The sequence below is a fragment of the Rhinoderma darwinii genome, chromosome 5 (genome assembly GCF_050947455.1).
Source record: "Rhinoderma darwinii isolate aRhiDar2 chromosome 5, aRhiDar2.hap1, whole genome shotgun sequence".
NCBI classification, from domain to species: domain Eukaryota; kingdom Metazoa; phylum Chordata; class Amphibia; order Anura; family Rhinodermatidae; genus Rhinoderma; species Rhinoderma darwinii.
The window spans coordinates 20377844-20397284 of NC_134691.1; the positions used below are offsets into that span (position 1 = coordinate 20377844).

Below are 19441 nucleotides of genomic sequence, written 5' to 3' on the forward strand. Positions count from 1 at the left end.
TCCCTGCCACAGGATATTGTGATGGTTGATTCTTTGAAAAAGTTCAAGAAGGGCCTGGACGTCCTTCTTAAAAAATATAATATTACAGGTTATGAGTCCTAGATTCAGGAGATGGGACGTTGATCCTGGGATTTATTCTGATTGCCATATTTCGAGTCAGGGAGGAATTTTCCCCCAAATGAAGCAATTGGCATCTAACTCATGGGGTTTTTTGTCTTCCTCTGGATCAACACGGTAGGATTATAGATTGGACCTGATCAACTTGTATCTTTTTTCAACCTTATGAACTATGTATCAAACGAATGCGAAATATTTGTGCGGAATGATGATTTATTAATGAAACTAGATGTAACGTGATGACAGCGGTTCCAGCTGGATAAGGAAACTTCTTCCTAATGTTTCTGAGTGCACAGGACCGAACTTGACTTTTGGTACCAGAAATTCTGAAAACTCTGTAAAAGCCTGATAGGCCGGTATCGATGATAATATCTGTTGGAGAAAACGAAAATATAAGTCATTCTGAACAAAACAATGAAAATTAAAGATTTTATGATTATTTGGAAAACTAAAGCCTTGATTCTGATTTATGGTGAATAAATAAGTGGCAGAATGTGTAATATAGATCCCTATAGCATGCAGTTACATATGTCACCCACTGACCCCCATTGTAGAAAAATAAAATGTTTGCAGTATCCCTTTGTATCAAAAACCATGACCAACTACGTATTCCACTGCAGTACAAAAAGGAATGACAACATATACGTAGTCTCCGAATATATGACGAAAGGAATACATTGAACCCGTTATAGGCCATGGACACGTTTGACATATACGTCGGTGGCATTTCCTGGCATATATATAAAAAGCGTGATGTGAATATAGTATAACTATGTATAGTAGAGATAAAGAACACTGCGTTAGTGAGGGTTGATACCAGACGATCACACTGATCAGAAATTATAGATATGTATCCAGAATAGAGACCAACAAATTTCCCAAAATTAGTTTCAGGTGCGCTTCAGGCCGTTTGATTTAGTCTAAATAAATTTTGCTGCGAATCACAAGTGTCCCGATTGCCCTGAAAACTCGTGTTTGACTCTTTGATGTCTTCTAGGACTGTTTCCAAACCTGTAGCATTTTCTGGTTTGGCATTTTATATAATTGGCTGTGCTAGATGGAGGGATAACCGCAGTTGATTTTGGGAAGGCTGTCTGCAAGTCATTATGGGGAAGCCTAAGTCATGTGATCCTTATTCTAGGTTGTAAAATGGTGGCCGGCACTCGGCGGCGAAGCGTCATTTTGATGCAATTTGTGCACTGTGAACCTCAAAAGTTTCAGATTTTGGTCAATCTGAAAGTTTTGGCAAATTCGGACCGTATTAAATTCATGTAGAATCCATTCGCCCCAGTGGCATAACTACCACCACCGCAGCATGAGTGGGCCCGAGCCGCCCGCCGTAATGGCCTCCCATGCCCGGCTGCTTCAATGGTAGCGACACCACATTCAATAGTATCTGCGTCCTTAGGAAGCAGATACTATTGAACACTATTGCAGAGCAGGGAGGTATCTCCCTTCTCTGTCATTTACTAGGCAACATGAAGTACGGCCTGCAGCCTATTAGGCACAGGGACAGGATCCCTGCGCAAGCTGACGTGATGACGTCACTGGATCACGCCGGCCTACACAAGGACCCTGTCAGGGTTGTGGAGCAGCTCCGTTTATCGCTGGAATGGGCCTTAGGTGAGTACAATTTTTTTGTTTTATTTGTTTGGGGGCACTGTCTACAAGGGGGAGGTTGGGGGCTGTAAGGTCACAGAATAAAGTAATGATTTTATCTATGTTCATAGACAGCGGTCCGAAAATTGAAAACATTTACTGTTTTTTCTTTTACTAATTTGCTTCTGACATTTCTATTTTCGTTATAAGTGTCCCTAGGTGATTGTAAAGGATCTGCCAGACACAGCTTCAGTGTCAACGCCCGTGGTTAGTCAGTCTGCACCTGCTCCTAAGTCTGATAGAGTGACTCCTTCTTCTACCACTCAGGCTGGGTGGCTGAGGAGTGGGAGAGCCTATCACAGCCTGGCCAGACGGAGCTAGCTCCTGCCCTCTGTCTATTTATACCTTCATTTCCTGCTTCTCCTTTGCCTGTGATTCTGCTTGTTTCCTGGCTCTGCTGCTGCTGCTTGAGCTATTTGTCCTCTGCTTCATATTGACCCTGGCTTGACTGACTACTCTCTTGCTCTGCGTTTGGTACCTCGTACACTCCTGGTTTGACTCGGCTCGTTCACTACTCTTATAGCTCACGGTGTTGCCGTGGGCATCTGCCCCTTTTCCCTTTGCTTCTTTGTACCCTTGTCTGTCTGTCGTGCACATAGTGAGAGTAGAGACCGTCGCCCAGTTGTACGCCATTGCCTAGGACGGGCCGTTGCAAGTAGGCAGGGACTGAGTGGCGGGTAGATTAGGGCTCACCTGTCTGTCTCCCCACCCCGTCATTACAGTGATGAGCTTATCACAGAGAGGCCGGCTGCTGGGATTTTGAGCGATCAGTCATGGTCTGTAAGGTAACCTGAAGGTGTTTAATCCCCCTGCATCACCACCACAGGAGAAATAATGTATGGCATTACACAGTGCCCATTGAAATCAATGGGCCACCAATATAATGCAAGGACGTGTCCGGTCCTCCAGAGTGAAAATACTCTTTGTAGTTGTTCTCCACTCTAGCTAAAAAATGAGGATTCAAAATAGAGGATCCCACTCAATGAAACAGAACTCAAAAATGGGTTTTCTAAACAAGATAACCCTTTTTTAAAAATAACTTTTTTTTCTGCGATAATGGAAACAGTCAGGTAAATTATGCCCTCTCCCCACTCTTCAATTCAATTTCCCAAAAATTGTAAATCTCATCTCTCTCCTATTTGTTGTGAAGATAAAACGTTGATAGTACGAAATGATGAAGACAATTAAAAAATAAACTCCCCTCCCCCACATTGATAAATAACAGAGAACAGGAAATGAGATCTACAAATAAAATATTATTACCATTTCTTTGATGGTTGTCGGCACACTACTGAAAATAAAGTCTTCACCTGGGTCCTCTGTGAACGCATGTTAATACAAAGATGATGTAAATCCTTGACACAGTGTTGGCAATAGGCAATCCCATAATATCAATCTATTCAAAAATGTTAGATTTCCAGGATGTAATCTGTTATATTACCGCTGCCTGTTATCTCCTGCGCCATTTTTACATCATCCACGTGTTTTAAAGTGGATCTGTGATCTCATCTATTCCCTCCATATCACGGAATTCATCCGCTCCTTGAAACCACTCCATGATGTAACTGAGAGGATCGATAAGGCTGGCGGCAAGAAGAAAGACAGCCATCCAATATCCAAGGAATACAAAGAGCTTGGTCCATAAGTCGTCATAGGGTGGCCCAAAATTATAGGACTCCAGATTCTGCAACAAATAAGGAAACGGTTATTAAAGTGCTATTGACCTTATACAATTGAATTAATCTTATATTTATATTACAAAAAGAAACCAGAAGTATTATAAAAGGGAGGAGACTTCAGCCCTTCCCTCTATATTACTGTGTGCTTGATTGACAACAGATTCCCCAGGCAGCAGAGGTGGGGGGAGGGGTGAGTGGGCACATAGGAGATTGTGTCCACTAATAACAATCAGGGGCGGACAGAGACACCAAGGCTTTTATGTAACAGCTAGAAAGATCTTCAGGGGTGCAGCTATAGTGGGGTGCGGAGGTAGCAGTGGCACCAAGGACCATGGAACCTGGTTCCCTAAAGGGCTCTCTGGCCCATACATAGACACCAGAATGGAACATGGGAGGGTCAGGGCCCTGATAGAGGTTTTGCTTTATGTACCAGGAGCTTCAAGTTAAGGCTCTGAAGTTCTTGGATGGTGCGCAAATTTATTTTGTGGATTGTAATACAACAATAATTATGCCATAAAGTAGGCAGTGGGAGCACTGGTCAGGCCCTCTGTTTACTGGTCCATTGTGAAGCTGCCTAAATGGTACACTGTCATGTCCGTGGCTGTGGTCCGTCAGGTTCACTCTTCCCCTGACGGCCGCAACCATGTGTCTGCAAGCGATGGCCCCAGTCTCCTCCTCTCACTTCCACTCACCTCGTCCAGGTCCCGTAGGGTGCGCGCGCATGCTCGTGCCCGCTCTTAAATGGGCAGCGTGCGCACCAGACTTTAATATTTTAATCAGCCCATGAGTGCTCTGGACAATAAGAGACGCCCAGCCCCTTGCTTCTATGCCTGAGCGTTGTTTGTCGTATCCTAGTTTGTCTTGCAAATGGTCTCCCAGTGTTTTCCTGTACCAGTTTTCCCTGTTCCTGTATCCCGTATCCTGCATCCCGTGCTATCCTGTTATAGTGCTGTGCTGTTGCCGTGCTGTACCTACGCCTGTCCTGCTGCTCCACGCCTGACGTCTACCCGCTGCCTAGTCCCAGCCGAGCCTGCTTTGCTACTGTCCAAGCTGCCCACAGGTACCTTATATGAACTGTGAACTGCACCCTGTTGGCCAATCGCTAAGGCAGTACGCCCCAGTGGGTCCACGAACCCAACGTGACATACAGTATGTCCTATAGAACCCCTATACAGCTGCACATATGGCAACAAGACAAGTACATTAGAGTCTCTAGTTTGAGAAATAGACGCCTCACAGGTCCTCAACTGACAGCTTCATTAAATAGTACCCGCAAAACGCCAGTGTCAACGTCTACAGTGAAGAGGCGACTCCGGGATGCTGGCCTTCAGGGCAGAGTGGCAAAGAAAAAGCCATATCTGAGACTGGCTAATAAAAGGAAAAGATTAATATGGGCAAAAGCACACAGACATTGGACAGAGGAAGATTGGAAAAAAGTGTTATGGACAGACGAATCGATGTTTGAGGTGTTTGGATCACACAGAAGAACATTTGTGAGACGCAGAAAAACTGAAAAGATGCTGGAAGAGTGCCTGACGCCACCTGTCAAGCATGGTGGAGGTAATGGGATGGTCTGGGGTTGCTTTGGTGCTGGTAAAGTGGGAGATTTGTACAAGGTAAAAGGGATTTTGAATAAGGAAGGCTATCACTCCATTTTGCAACGCCATGCCATACCCTGTGGACAGCGCTTGATTGGAGCCAATTTCATCCTACAACAGGACAATAACCCAAAGCACACCTCCAAATTATGCAAGAACTATTTAGGGAAGAAGCAGGCAGCTGGTATTCTATCTGTAATGGAGTGGCCAGCGCAGTCACCAGACCTCAACCCCATAGAGCTGTTGTGGGAGCAGCTTGACCGTATGGGACGCAAGAAGTGCCCATCAAGCCAATCCAACTTGTGGGAGGGGCTTCTGAAAGCATGGGGTGAAATTTCTCCCGATTACCTCAGCAAATTAATAGCTAGAATGCCAAAGGTCTGCAATGCTGGAATTGCTGCAAATGGAGCATTCTTTGATGAAAGCAAAGTCTGAAGGAGAAAATTATTATTTCAAATAAAAATCATTATTTCTAACCTTGTGTAATGGCGGGGGTAGGGAAACAGACAAGTGAGCCCCAATCTACCCGCCACTCAGTCCCCGCCCACCTGCAACGAACCGCCCTAGGCGACGGGGCACAACCGGGCGACGGTCCCCACGCTCAACAAGTGCACGACAGACAAACAGACAAGGGAACACAGAAGCAAGAGAAATGGGGCAGTTGCCCAAGTCAACACCGCGAGCAACAAGAGTAGCGAACGAGCCGAGTCAAACCAGGAGTGTATGAGGTACAAAACGCAGAGCAGGAGAGCAGTCAGTAAGCCAGGGCCAATATGAAGCAGGGACAAATAGTTCAAGAAGCTGCAGCAGGGCCAGGAAACAAACAAAGAATCACAAGCAAGGAGGAACAGGAAAGGCAGGTATAAATAGACAGAGGGCGGGAGCTAGCTCCGTCTGGCCATGCCGTGATAGGCTCTCCCACTCCTAAGCCTGCCATCCTGAGTGGTGGAAGATGGAGTCAGTCTCACAGACATAGAAGCAGGTGCAGACTGATTACCTATGGGCGTTGATACAGAAGCTGTGAATGGCAGATCCTTTAACCTTGTCAATGTCTTGACTATATTTTCTAGTCATTTTATAACTCATTTGATAAATATAAGTGTGAGTTTTCATGGAAAACACAAAATTGTCTGGGTGACCCCAAACTTTTGAACAGTAGTGTATATGCATGCATACACTATATATACACACATACATGCACTATATGCATACACATACATACACTCTATGTACACATACATACAATATACTGTGTGTATATATATATATATATATATACACACACATACACACACTATATATATATATATATATATATATATATATATATATATACACAATACACACATTATATATATACTATATATACACACATACACTATATATATATATATATATACACACACACACACACTATATATATAGATGCATTCTTACACTATATACACACACACACACACACACACACATATATATACACATACATACACTATATGCACACACATACATAAACTATATATATATATATATATATATATATATATACACACATACACTATATATACATACATAAATACACTATATATACACATACACACACTATATATACATACACACATTATACATACATACGATATATACATATATATATATATATATATACATACATACATACACACATACACTATATATACATGCATACACTTTATATACATATATACATACACACACTATATATACATACACACACACACACACACACACACACACACACTATATACATACAGAATATATACATACATACATACACACACACACACACACACACACACACTATATATACATACATACACACATACACTATATATACATTTATACATACACACACTATACATACACACACACACACACACACACTATATATGCACACATATACACACACACACTATATATACATACATACATTATATATATATATATATATATGTATATATATATATATATATATATATATATATATATATGCACACACTATATATTGTAGAAGTGCAGCTACTGGACGGTGCAGAAACTCCGGTTTTAAGCAACCAGGGAGCATGTACAGCAGAGAGGGTTGTCTCTGCTGGTGCTTGGGCTGTCTGATGAGCCTAGTTAGGCTCCACCTGAGACGGCTCTTTATATCAGGTGTGTGCAGTCCACACAGGGCTCTCAGTCTGGGGAAGACAGGCATGCCAGCCAGTGAGAGTCACCACCATGTGAGGTAAAACTGAAGATTTTGAGGTGCTGGGCACAAGGCTCAGTGTCACGTAGTGAGGGACACTGAATGTGTTAGTTGGAGGCTGGACGGCCTAGGGTTTATTTTGTATGTTTATTGTTGTACCGCTGACTGCTGTTGTGAAGACAATAAAGCTAGCCGCGGCTGGTTTAACCCCTTCCCTCTTTAGCCACTTTTGACCTTCCTGACAGAGCCTCATTTTTCAAATCTGACATGTTTCACTTTATGTGGTAATAACGTTGAAATGCTTTCACCTATCCGGGCGATTCTGAGATTGTTTTCTCGTGACACATTGGACTTTAAGATAGTGGTAAAATTTGGTCGATACATTCAGTATTTAATTGTGAAAAACACGAAAATATAGTGAAAAATTGCAAAAATTAGCATTTTTCTCAATTTAAATGTATCTGCTTGTAAGACAGTCAGTTATACCACACAAAATTGTTGCTAATTAACATCACCCATATGTCTACTTTAGATTGGCATCGTTTTTTGAACATCCTTTTATTTTTCTATGACCTCACAAGGCTTAGAACTTTAGCAGCAATTTCTCACATTTTCAAGAAAATTTCAAAAGGCTATTTTTACAGGGGCCAGTTCAGTTGTGAAGTGGTTTTGAGGGCCTTATATATTAGAAACCCCCAAAAAGTCACCCCATTTTAAAAACTTCACCCCTCAAAGGATTCAAAACAGCATTTAGAAAATGTCTTAACCCTTTACACATTTCACAGGAATTAAAGCAAAGTAGAGGTGAAATTTACAAATTTCATATTTTTTTGCAGAAATAAATTTTTAATACAATTTTTTTTATAACACAGAAGGTTTTACCAGAGAAATGCAACTCAATATTTGTTGCCCAGTTTCTGCAGTTTTAGGAAATATCCCACATGTGGCCGTAGCGTGCTACTGGACTGAAGCACCGGCCTCAGAAGCAAAGGAGCACCTAGTGGATTTTGGGGCCTTATTTTTGTTAGAATATATTTTAGGCACCATGTCAGGTTTGAAGGGCTCTTGCGGTGCCAAAACAGTGAAAATCCCCCAAAAGTGACCCCATCTGGGAAACTAGACACCTCAAGGAAATTATCTAGGGGTGTAGTGAGCATTTTGACCGCACAGGTTTTTTACAGAAATTATTGGAAGTAGGCCGTGAAAATTAAAATCAACATTTCTTCAAAGAAAATGTAGGTTTAGCGATTTTTTTTTTCATTTCCACAAGGACTAAAGGAGAAAAAGCATCGCAAAATTTATAAAGCAATTTCTCCCGAGTAAAACACTACCCCACATGTGGTAATAAATGGATATTTGGACACACGGCAGGGCTTAGAAGGGAAAGAGCGCCGTTTGGCTTTTGGAGCTCAAATTTAGCAGGAATGGTTTGAGAGGCCATGTCACATTTACAAAGCCCCTGAGGGGACAAAACAGTGGAAACCCCCCACAAGTGACCCCATTTCGGAAACTACACCCATTGAGGAAATTATCTAGGGGTATAGTGAGCGTTTTGACCCCACAAGTTTTTTGCATAAATTATTGGAAGTAGGCTGTGAAAATGATAATCTAAATTTTTTCAAAGAAAATGTAGGTTTAGCTAATTTATTCTCATTTCCACAAGGACTGAAGGAGAAAAAGCACCATAAAATTTGTAAAGCAATTTCTCCCGAGTAAAACAATACCCCACATGTGGTAATAAACGGTTGTTTGGACACACGGCAGGGCTTAGAAGGGAAAGAGCGCCATTTGGCTTTTGGAGTTCACATTTAGCAGGAATGGTTTGCGGAGGCCATGTCACATTTACGAAGCCCCCGAGGGGACAAAACAGTGGAAACCCCCCACAAGTGACCCCATTTTGGAGACTACACCCATTGAGGAAATTATCTAGGGGTATAGTGAGCGATTTGACCCCACAGTTTTTTTGCAGAAAATATTGGAAGTAGGCCCTGAAAATAATAATCTACATTTTTTCCCAAAAAATCTAGGTTTAGCTAATTTTTTCTCATTTCCAGAAGGACTGAAGGAGAAAAAGCACCACAAAATTTGTAAAGCAATTTCTCCCGAGTAAAACAATACCCCACATGTGGTAATAAACGGTTGTTTGGACACACGGCAGGGCTTAGAAGGGAAACAGCACTATTTGGCTTTTTGAGATCACATTTAGCAGGAATGGTTTGCGGAGGCCATGTCACATTTGCAAAGCCCCTGAGGGGACAAGACAATGAAAACGCCCAAAAAGGGACTCCATTTAGGAAACTACACCTCTTGAGGAATTCATCTAGGGGTGTAGTAAGCATTTTGACCCCACAGACGTTTCATAGAATTTATTAGAATTAGGCAGTGAAAATAAAAACAGTCCTTTTTCTTCAATAAGACGTAGCTTTAGCGCAAATTTTTTCATTTTCTCAACAAATAAAGGAAAAAAAGAACCCAAAATTTGTAAAGCAATTTCTCCCGAGTACGGCAATACCCCATATGTGGTCATAAATTGCTGTTTGGGCAAACGGCAGGGCTCAGAAGGAAAGGACCGCAATTTGGAGTGCAGATGTTGCTGGATTGGTTTCTGGGCGCCTGTGGGCCCAAAACAGTGGAAACACCCCAGAAGTGACCCCATTTTGGAAACGACACCCCTCAATGCATTTACCAAGGGGTGTAGTAAGCATTTTAACCCTGCAGGTGTTTTGTAGAAATTAGTGTTCACTCGATGTTGCAGAGTGAAAATGGGATTTTCTTCCATAGATATGCCAATATGTGGTGCCCGGCTTGTGCCACCATAACAAGACAGCCCTCTAATTATTATGCGGTGTTTCCCGGTTTTAGAAACACCCTACATGTGGCCCTAATCTTTTGCCTGGACATATGACAGGGCTCAGGAGTGAAGAGTACCATGCGGAGTGGAGGCCTAATTTGGCGATTTACAAAGTATTGGTTCACAACTGCAGAGGCTCTGATGTGAAATAATAAAAAGAAACCCCTGAGAAGTGACCCCATTATGGAAACTGCACCCCTCAAGGCATTTATTAAGAGGTGTAGTGAGGATTTTCACCCAACAGGTCTTTTCCATAAATGATTGCGCTGCAGATGGTGCAAATTAAAAATTTATATTTTTCCCTAGATATGCCATTCAGTGGCAAATATGTCATGCCAAGCTTATGACACTGGAGACACACACCCCAAAAATTGTTAAAAGGGTTCTCCCGGGTATGACGATGCCATATATGTTGAAGGAAACTGCTGTTTGGGCACGCTGTAGGGTTCAGAGCCGAGGGAGCACCATTTGGCTTTTGGAGAGCGGATTTTGCTTGGTACTAAATTTGTTTGAGTATTGCTGGTGTTTTATAATGTGGGGGTACATGTAAGCGGGGCGGAGTATATAAGGGGCATAGTCAGGTGGTATGAAAAAAAATTAATAATCCATAGATGTGTGTTACGCTGTGAAGCAATCCTTTCTGCACAGGCCGGTGTCGCACTGATAAATGGTGTCATTTCTTATCCCCCTTTTGGTCCACACTCTGCACCTTTGTAGTTTGAGGAATTTTGCTGGAAAGTGTTGTCCTGGTATAATACGGGCACCGTCGCTTCCAGCGGATATGTTTGGGCCCTCCCTTTCCTGGTTCCCTAATTTTAGGTCCTTGATAAATCGCCTCTTGAAACAGAAGAAATGTTCCCCTCGGGCACAACTGCATATTTTTTTATTTCCTGACTTATTGGAGCCATAACTAATTTTATTTTTCATAGACGTAGCGGTATGAGGGCTGGTTTGTTGCGGGATGAGCTGTAGTTATTATTGGTACCATTTTGGGGTACATGTGACTTTTTGATCACCTTTTATCCTATTTTTTGGGATGCCAGGTAAACAAAAAAATGCAATTCTGGCACAGCTTTTTTCGTTTTTTTTATACAGCGTTCACCATGAGTTATAAACTACATGTTAACTTTATTCTGTGGGTCAGTACGATTCTGGCGATACCTAATTTATAGCATTTTTTTATGTTTTACAACTTTTTTCACAATAAAATTACTTTTGTAAAAAGAATGTATTTTTTTTCTGTTGCAAAGTTGTGAGAACCATAACGTTTTAATTTTTTTGTCGACGGAGGTGTATGAGGGCTTGTTTTTTGCGGGACGAGCTATAGTTTTTATAGGTACCATTTTTGGATACGTGCGACTTTTTGATCACTTTTTATTCTAATATATGTAGGGCAAAGTGACTAAAAAACAGAAACTCTGGTAACGTTTTTTACGGTTTTTTTTACGCTGTTCACCGCGTGCAATAAATAATACAATATTTTGATACCTCAGGTCGTTACGGTCGTGGCGATACCAAATACATATGGTTTATTATTATTTTTCAATAATAAAGGACTTGATAAGAGTAAAAGGGGGATTGTGTTTTATTTGATTACTTGAAACTTTTATTGTTTTCAAACTTTTATTTTTTGCACTTTTTTTTACACTTTTTTATACTTTTTTTACACTTTTCTTCAAGTCCCACTAGGGGACTTGAACGTCTAACGGTTAGATTTTTTTTTTTCTAATACATTGCACTACCTATGTAGTGCAATGTATTAGATCTGTCAGTCATTCACTGACAGCAAGCCGATTAGGCTTCGCCTCCCGGCGTGGCCTAATAGGCTTCCGTAATGGCAGAGCAGATTGTGTCTCCTGTTGCCATAACAGCAGTCGCCAGTCCCGATTGCCTGTCAGGGCTGGCGATCTGCTAGTAACCGCTACGATGAAGCAATCGCTTTCGATTGCTGCATCGAAGGGGTTAATGGCAGGGATCGGAGCTAGCTCCGGTTCCTGCCGTTACAGGTGGATGTCAGCTGTAACATACAGCTGACTTCCACCGCTGATGACGCCGGATCAGCTCCTGACCCAGCGCCATCTTGCCGGCAGCTACGGAAGCCGATCAGGCTCCGCCGCCGGGCGGATCTTGACCGGCTTCGGTGCTAGGCAGACCGGGAGGCCAGTATTAGGCCTCCGGTTGCCATTGCAGCCACCGGAACCCCGGCAATTTCATTGCTGGGGCTCCGATGAGCTGCAAACACCTTAAGTGCAGCGATCGCGTTTGAGCGCTGCACTTAAGGGGTTAATGGCGGGGATCGAAGCTAATTTCGGTCCCCGCCGTTACAGTCGGATGTCAGCTGTAAGATACAGCTGAGATCCGGTGATGATGGCACCGACTCAGTTTCTGAGCCGGTGCCAAACATTTGACGTACATGTACGGCATTTTGCGGGAAGTCAATGCTTTCCATGACGTACATGTACGTCAAATGTCGGGAAGGGGTTAAACCTTTTTGGAGTGAACTTTCTATGTGTGCCAACCATCTCACCCGGGAGATGGCGATCCCATGAGCTAAGTGGTCCCCAAGTTGTCACAATATATACACACACATACATAAACTATATATATATATATATATATATATATATATATATATATATATATACATACATACATACACACACACACACTATATATATACATACACTATATATACACTATATAGATCCATACACACACACTATATATACACACACACACACACACACACACACACTATACATACACACATACACACACACACACTATACATACACACATACACACACTATATATACATACGATAGATATATATATATACACACATACACACTACATATACGAATGTACGTACACACACACTATATATATATATATACACACACACACACACACACACACACACACACACACACACACACACATACACTATATATAGATGCATACACTATATATACATATATACATACACCCACTATATACACATACACACACTATATATACATACATACACATACTATATATACATACATATACACATCACAGAAACACGAATATGCACAATATACACATATAAAGTACACATTGTAAACACACATGCACTTACCTTTTATGCAGGATATTTGTGAGGGCGTTCAGCAGCTTTGATGTCCCGACACAGTGCCGTAGACAGTTTCCCCTCCCCCTCCGTCACGTCCCGACTAGTAACTGCAGCAGCAGGTGCAGGAGGAGAGGTGTGTAAAGCAGAGAAGGGGGGTTGGAGGGGGAGCTTCTAAAGCAGAACAGTGAGAGATCGCAGCACAGACCACGGCTGCTAATAGCTGGGAGTTGGGCAGAAACTCACCTCGCCTAGCGACGCCACCGGGCATTACGGGGTCCGTGCAGTCATGTGCGGTTCGGGCAGCCATGGGCCCCCTGGGAGCCTTGGGCCCCGGGTGGCCGCACAAACGGCCCTAATGATGGTCCGCCACTGGTTGCAGAGGGGCGTGGCTGGCAACAGGGGAGATCCGGGGCAGGGCGGGACATTGCTCAGACCGCCGGGACGGTTGGGAGGTATGCTTGCTGCACACCAGACCCACATCAATAATAATCACCTGATGAGAGAAGACCAGGAGAACCGCAGTCGTAGACAGAACATCAGAATTCGGGGTCTTTCCGAACTGACTACAGGAGACACTTTGCAATAGGTGACTATTCAAATTTTTGCTGATCTTGTGGGCCAAGAGGGAGCTGACAAAATGGTGATAGAGAGAGTGCACAGGGCACTCAGACCGAAACTTGCCTTTCATGAACCACCGAGAGATGTCATTTGCGGATTATTGAGTTTCGTGGACACCTCATGCTTATTGAAAGCTGCAAGAGAACAAGTGGACTTTCAATATGAAGGTACAAAAATATTATTTTTTCATGACCTAGCTCCAAGTACCCTTGCAAAACGAAGAATTTTGAAGCCCATAACGGACACCCTCCGGGGTAAGAAGCTGCCGGTGAGATGGTTGTTCCCGTTTGGTTTGGCGACTGTAAAAGATGGACGTCAAATTACCATTCACTCTCCAGATGACCTCCCAAAATTTTGGGAAAAGACAGGTATAACACCTATGGAGGTACCGTCCTGGCTGCCTGCGCAAATGGATCAAGATTTCCCGCTATTACCTTCACAACAGGAGTGGAGGATGGCTCCTAGATTGACGTCTCCGAGATACAAGAACTACCAAGCGACGAACTTGGGTACTTGAAGTGCCTGCCCTGAATGATAGGACTTTTTCTTATTTTCTGCAGCTTGCTGTGGGTTTGGAGGAATGCGTAAGTGATTATTGTTTGCTGTTACTTGGTCTATATGCAAATCCTCTTGTATTGTTTTTATCTTGCTTCCTCCACTCACCCCTTTTTTCTTAAAAGTTTATTTTTTGCCTTTTCTCCTTGTGACCTGAGAATGTGCATACGATGTTGCTTCTGTGTACTATCCTTTGATGGCTTATGTTCACTCTGGCAATGATATTGGAGATTCTCCTTATTGCTGCCTTATCTGTTAATTTAGATGATACCGTTTCTGGGGGTTGACTCCTTTCTTAATGGCGCTGTGCTCCCCCCCCCCCTCCCTTGCTCTATTCTGTTTCTAATAAGGAAACATAATTTCGGGCCTTAGGGTTTACCTGCCGATATGTGGATCTCAGATTGTGTTTGGATCTCGGTATTGTAACCCTTGTAAGTTCATTTCTATAGAGCTCAAATGGTCTAGGTGATGTGCTTACAAATATCTGTGTATATAGTTTATGTTTTTATGTTTGTACTGTGATTGTTCTTGGGCAGCACTGCGTCTGTCTCACTGTAGGATCGATTGATGGCTTCATGTAAAGTCTTAACATTTAATGTCAAAGGGCTGAATATTCCGCAAAAACAAAGTCAAGTGTTCAATATGATGAGAAGAGAGAATGCTGACTTGGTCTTCTTACAGGAGACACAGTTTAAAACTTGTAGGATCCCCTTCGCTACATACCAAGCCTTATGATAAGTGGTTCCCCTGCACTTATCATGCAGCGTCAAGAGGCGTTTCTATAGCAATACGGAATACTATACCTTTTGTTCTTGAAGCCTCGCAAATTGACCCACTTGGTAGATATATATTTCTCAAAGGTACTATTTCAAATATGAAAGTTACACTAGTGAATCTTTATGCACCGAACGTGGGACAGGCGCAGTGGTTGGTAAAGGTATTACAGCTTCTTTAACCTTTCTTTGAGGGCTTGGTGGTGGTAGGAGGCAATTTCAACTTGGCATTGGGTCCGGGTTTGGACTCCTCTTCCAAAGCATCTCATATTGCACATAAGACCCTTAGACGCCTTAAAGTTCTGTTAACTAAAATGCAGTTGATAGATGTGTGGAGACTTCTTCACCCGTCCATGAGGGATTATTCCTTCTATTGCAATACACATGATTCGTATCAACGCTTAGATTACTTATTTATGTCTAAGAAGTACCTGCCCCAGGTTTGTTCCTCTTCGATAGGGAACATTACAATTTCGGACCATGCTCTGGTCTCTGTTAAGTTCATCTTAAAAGTGCTACCTGTTAGAGGATGGAACTGGAGACTTAACGATACCCTACTCGAAAAATCTAAAGATGTACACAAGTTAGAGGGTAAATTGAAGGAGTTTTTTAATGACGACCCTCTTATTTCGCAACCTATCCTTTGGGAGACACACAAAGCCTTTGTAAGGGGGGATCTTATTGCCTTGGGGTCTAGGGCAAAGAAACAGAGGTCACAACTTATAAATGCTGTGTTAGGCCAAATATCTTCCCTAGAAAACGTACATAAAAGATCGCAGTTGGACTCCGTTCAGATAGAACTACAAAATCTCAGCCAGAAACTCAAAAACATCCTGAATGTACGCTCCGCTAAATCCCTTCAATTACTTAAATATAAAGCATATGCACACGGGATAAAGGGAACAAGATGATGTCCAATCTTATTAAATAACAAAGAGGGAAAACATTTATTTCCTCTATAAAAGGTCAATTGGATCGGAAAACAACTGAGACTGATCAAATAGCTCAAGAATTGCGGACATTCTATTCAGAGTTGTACAACCTTAAAAAAGAGCCTGCTCAGTCTACTCAGGTTTCCCATGTTGAAGCCATACGAAAATATTTCAATTCCATTGATGCTCCTTCCTTGACAGAAGAGGAACAATCTTCTTTGGTGGCCCCGTTTACTTTAGAGGAACTAGAAAAATTGTTGATGTCGATACCGAACGGGAAGAGCCCTGGTCCTGACGGGCTCCCTATTATTTATTATAAAAAATGGAAACAAACCCTGTTGCCATACTTTCTTTCCGTCTGCAATGACATTTTGTAAGGTTCACATTTCACTGCCCAAACATTAGCAGCCAACATCACGATAACTCCTAAGGAGGGGAAGGGTCTGGGAAGGTGTAGCAGTTACAGGCCTATTTCCCTATTAAATTCAGATGTAAAATGGTGGGCAAAAATGTTATCAAACACGCATTAATTATTTTCTCCCCAAATTTGTAGGAGCAGAACAAGTGGGATTTGTCCCAGGGAGGGAGGGAAAGTTTAATACTACAAGAACCATTCATGCCATGTATTTTGTGAAACAACATAAGACACCTCTGATACTACTTGGTACGGATGCAGAAAAAGCTTTTGAACGCATTGATTGGACATTCCTAAAAGCTGCTCTCAATAAATTTGGTTTCCCACAACAATTCATAGATGCAATTTTTTCACTATACACGATTCCCACAGCAAAAGTGAATGGCACCTTTTCAGATTCCTTCCCTATCCGGAATGGTACACGTCAGGGACAGTGGCGGATTAAGTTGACTATAGGCCCTGGGCTGTTACCCAAACTTGGGCCCCCCTTCTCCCCCGCCGAGCCGTAACACTACCTTTTTGTGCAAGCATTAACAAATGGGTGTTACGATTCCCCTTGTCAAAGGGCTGTGTCCCTACATACTGACAGTCTCCAACCATCGCTGACAGTATCACACTGTGCAGGGACACATCCTCCTAACAAGGGGAATGGTAACACACATTTGTCTATCAGTCCTGGACTGCACAAAGACTTTTAGTGAAACACAAGGATTTCCTATAATACACATGTCAGGAGAGGTGACAGATTCTCTATAAATCTAGTGACTCACAGGTGACGACTTCTCAGATTCTGGTAACTTTATTCCTCTTTTCTTCTCCATCCGGTCCAGACTTCATGACGACTTCTCCCGGCCATGACCCATTTCTGCAGAATTTGCCACTTAGATGTCTTCTGTTGCTCACTTTTCCAACATTTCTACACATATAAACGAAAACAAAATGATCATAGTGCCATACACTGTGCCTCTAAATATAATCGCACCATACACTGCACCCTGGAATATAATTGTGTCAAACACTGTATAGTAAAGCACCACGTGCACAAACGCCCCTGTATATAGCGTCACACACACACATCCCCTGTATATAGAATCACACACACATCCCCCTGTATATAGCGTCACACACACACATCCCCCTGTATATAGCGTCACACACACACATCCCCCTGTATATAGCGTCACACACACATCCCCCTGTATATAGCGTCACACACACATCCCCCTGTATATAGCGTCACACACACACACATCCCCCTGTATATAGCGTCACACACACACACATCCCCCTGTATATAGCGTCACACACACAGCCCCCTGTATATAGCGTCACACACACATCCCCTTGTATATAGCATCACACACACACAGCCCCCTGTATATAGCGTCACACACACAGCCCCCTGTATATAGCGTCACACACACACACATCTCCCTGTATATAGCGTCATACACATCCCCTGTATATTGCGTCACACACATCCCCCTGTATATAGCGTCACACACATCCCCCTGTATATAGCGTCACACACACATCCCCCTGTATATAGCGTCACACACACATCCCCCTGTATATAGCGTCACACACACATCCACCTGTATATAGCGTCACACACATCCCCCTGTATATAGCGTCACACACATCCCCCTGTATATAGCGTCACACACATCCCCCTGTATATAGTGCCACACACACAGCCCCCTGTATATAGCGCCACACACACATCCCCCTGTATATAGCATCACACACACATCCCCCTGTATACAGCACCAAACACACATCCCCCTGTATATAGCGTCACACACACAGCCCCCTGTATATAGCATCACACACACACAGCCCCCTGTATATAGCGTCACACACACAGCCCCCTGTATATAGCGTCACACACACACACACACACACATCCCCCTGTATATAGCGTCACACACACAGCCCCCTGTATATAGCGTCACACACACAGCCCCCTGTATATAGCGTCACACACACATCCCCCTGTATATAGCGTCACACACACAGCCCCTGTATATAGCGTCACACACACATCCCCCTGTATATAGCGTCACACACACATCCCCCTGTATATAGCGTCACACACACATCCCCCTGTATATAGCACCACACACAGCCCCTGTATATAGCATCACACACACATCCCCCTGTATATAGCGTCACACACATCCCCCTGTATATAGCGTCACACACACACATCCCCCTGTATATAGCGTCACACACACACACACACACACAGCCCCCTGTATAAAGCGTTACACACACAGCAGTGATGAAGGGAGGGAGTGAGTTATGGAGGGATGAACAGATGGAGTGAGTGATGAAGGGATGGGGGTTTGGAAAAGCACTCACCAGCCTGGAGCTCTGTGTAAAAACTTTACTGGTGGGCGGGCCTTCTTCACCGTGATAGACGGACCTGATTGGTGGGCGGGGGTCACATGGGCACGACGTCATCAAAGGTCCTTTAGCCTTCAATTCGGAGCACATTTATGTAGAGAGGTAACTTTCACTATCCCGGCTAAGCCCGCCCCGAATTGTTCTGCCTGCACCTTCTCTCTGCAGTGACAGTTAGCAGCGCAACTGCGCTGCATAGTTTTTACGATTATGTGCAGTTCGGGCAGCAATGGACCCCCTGAGTGCCTCGGGCGGCCGCCCGAACCGCCCATATGATGATCCGCCATTGGTCAGGGATGCCCTTTATCTCCCACTCGGTTTATACTCGCAATAGAAACATTGCTACTGAAGATACGACAAACCCCTACTATTAAAGGCCTTAAGGTGGGAGATTTTGCGCATAAAACTGCAGCTTATGCAGATGATTTGTTGGTATATATAACTAACCCCTTGGACGCTTGTAAGGGGGCAGGGCCGGCCTTAGGGTAGATGGCGCCCC

The 19441-nt window shown here is 43.2% G+C and overlaps 1 long non-coding RNA gene across 1 annotated transcript; it reads right to left on the reverse strand.

Moving 5' to 3' along the window:
* Positions 1-347: 347 nt before the first annotated feature.
* On the reverse strand, positions 348-18943 carry LOC142652325 (uncharacterized). Its single transcript, XR_012847812.1, has 4 exons — positions 18901-18943; positions 17307-17452; positions 3040-3460; positions 348-489 (listed from the first exon to the last, which is right to left on the reverse strand). It is a non-coding gene; the product is annotated as an uncharacterized LOC142652325 (long non-coding RNA).
* Positions 18944-19441: the final 498 nt, after the last annotated feature.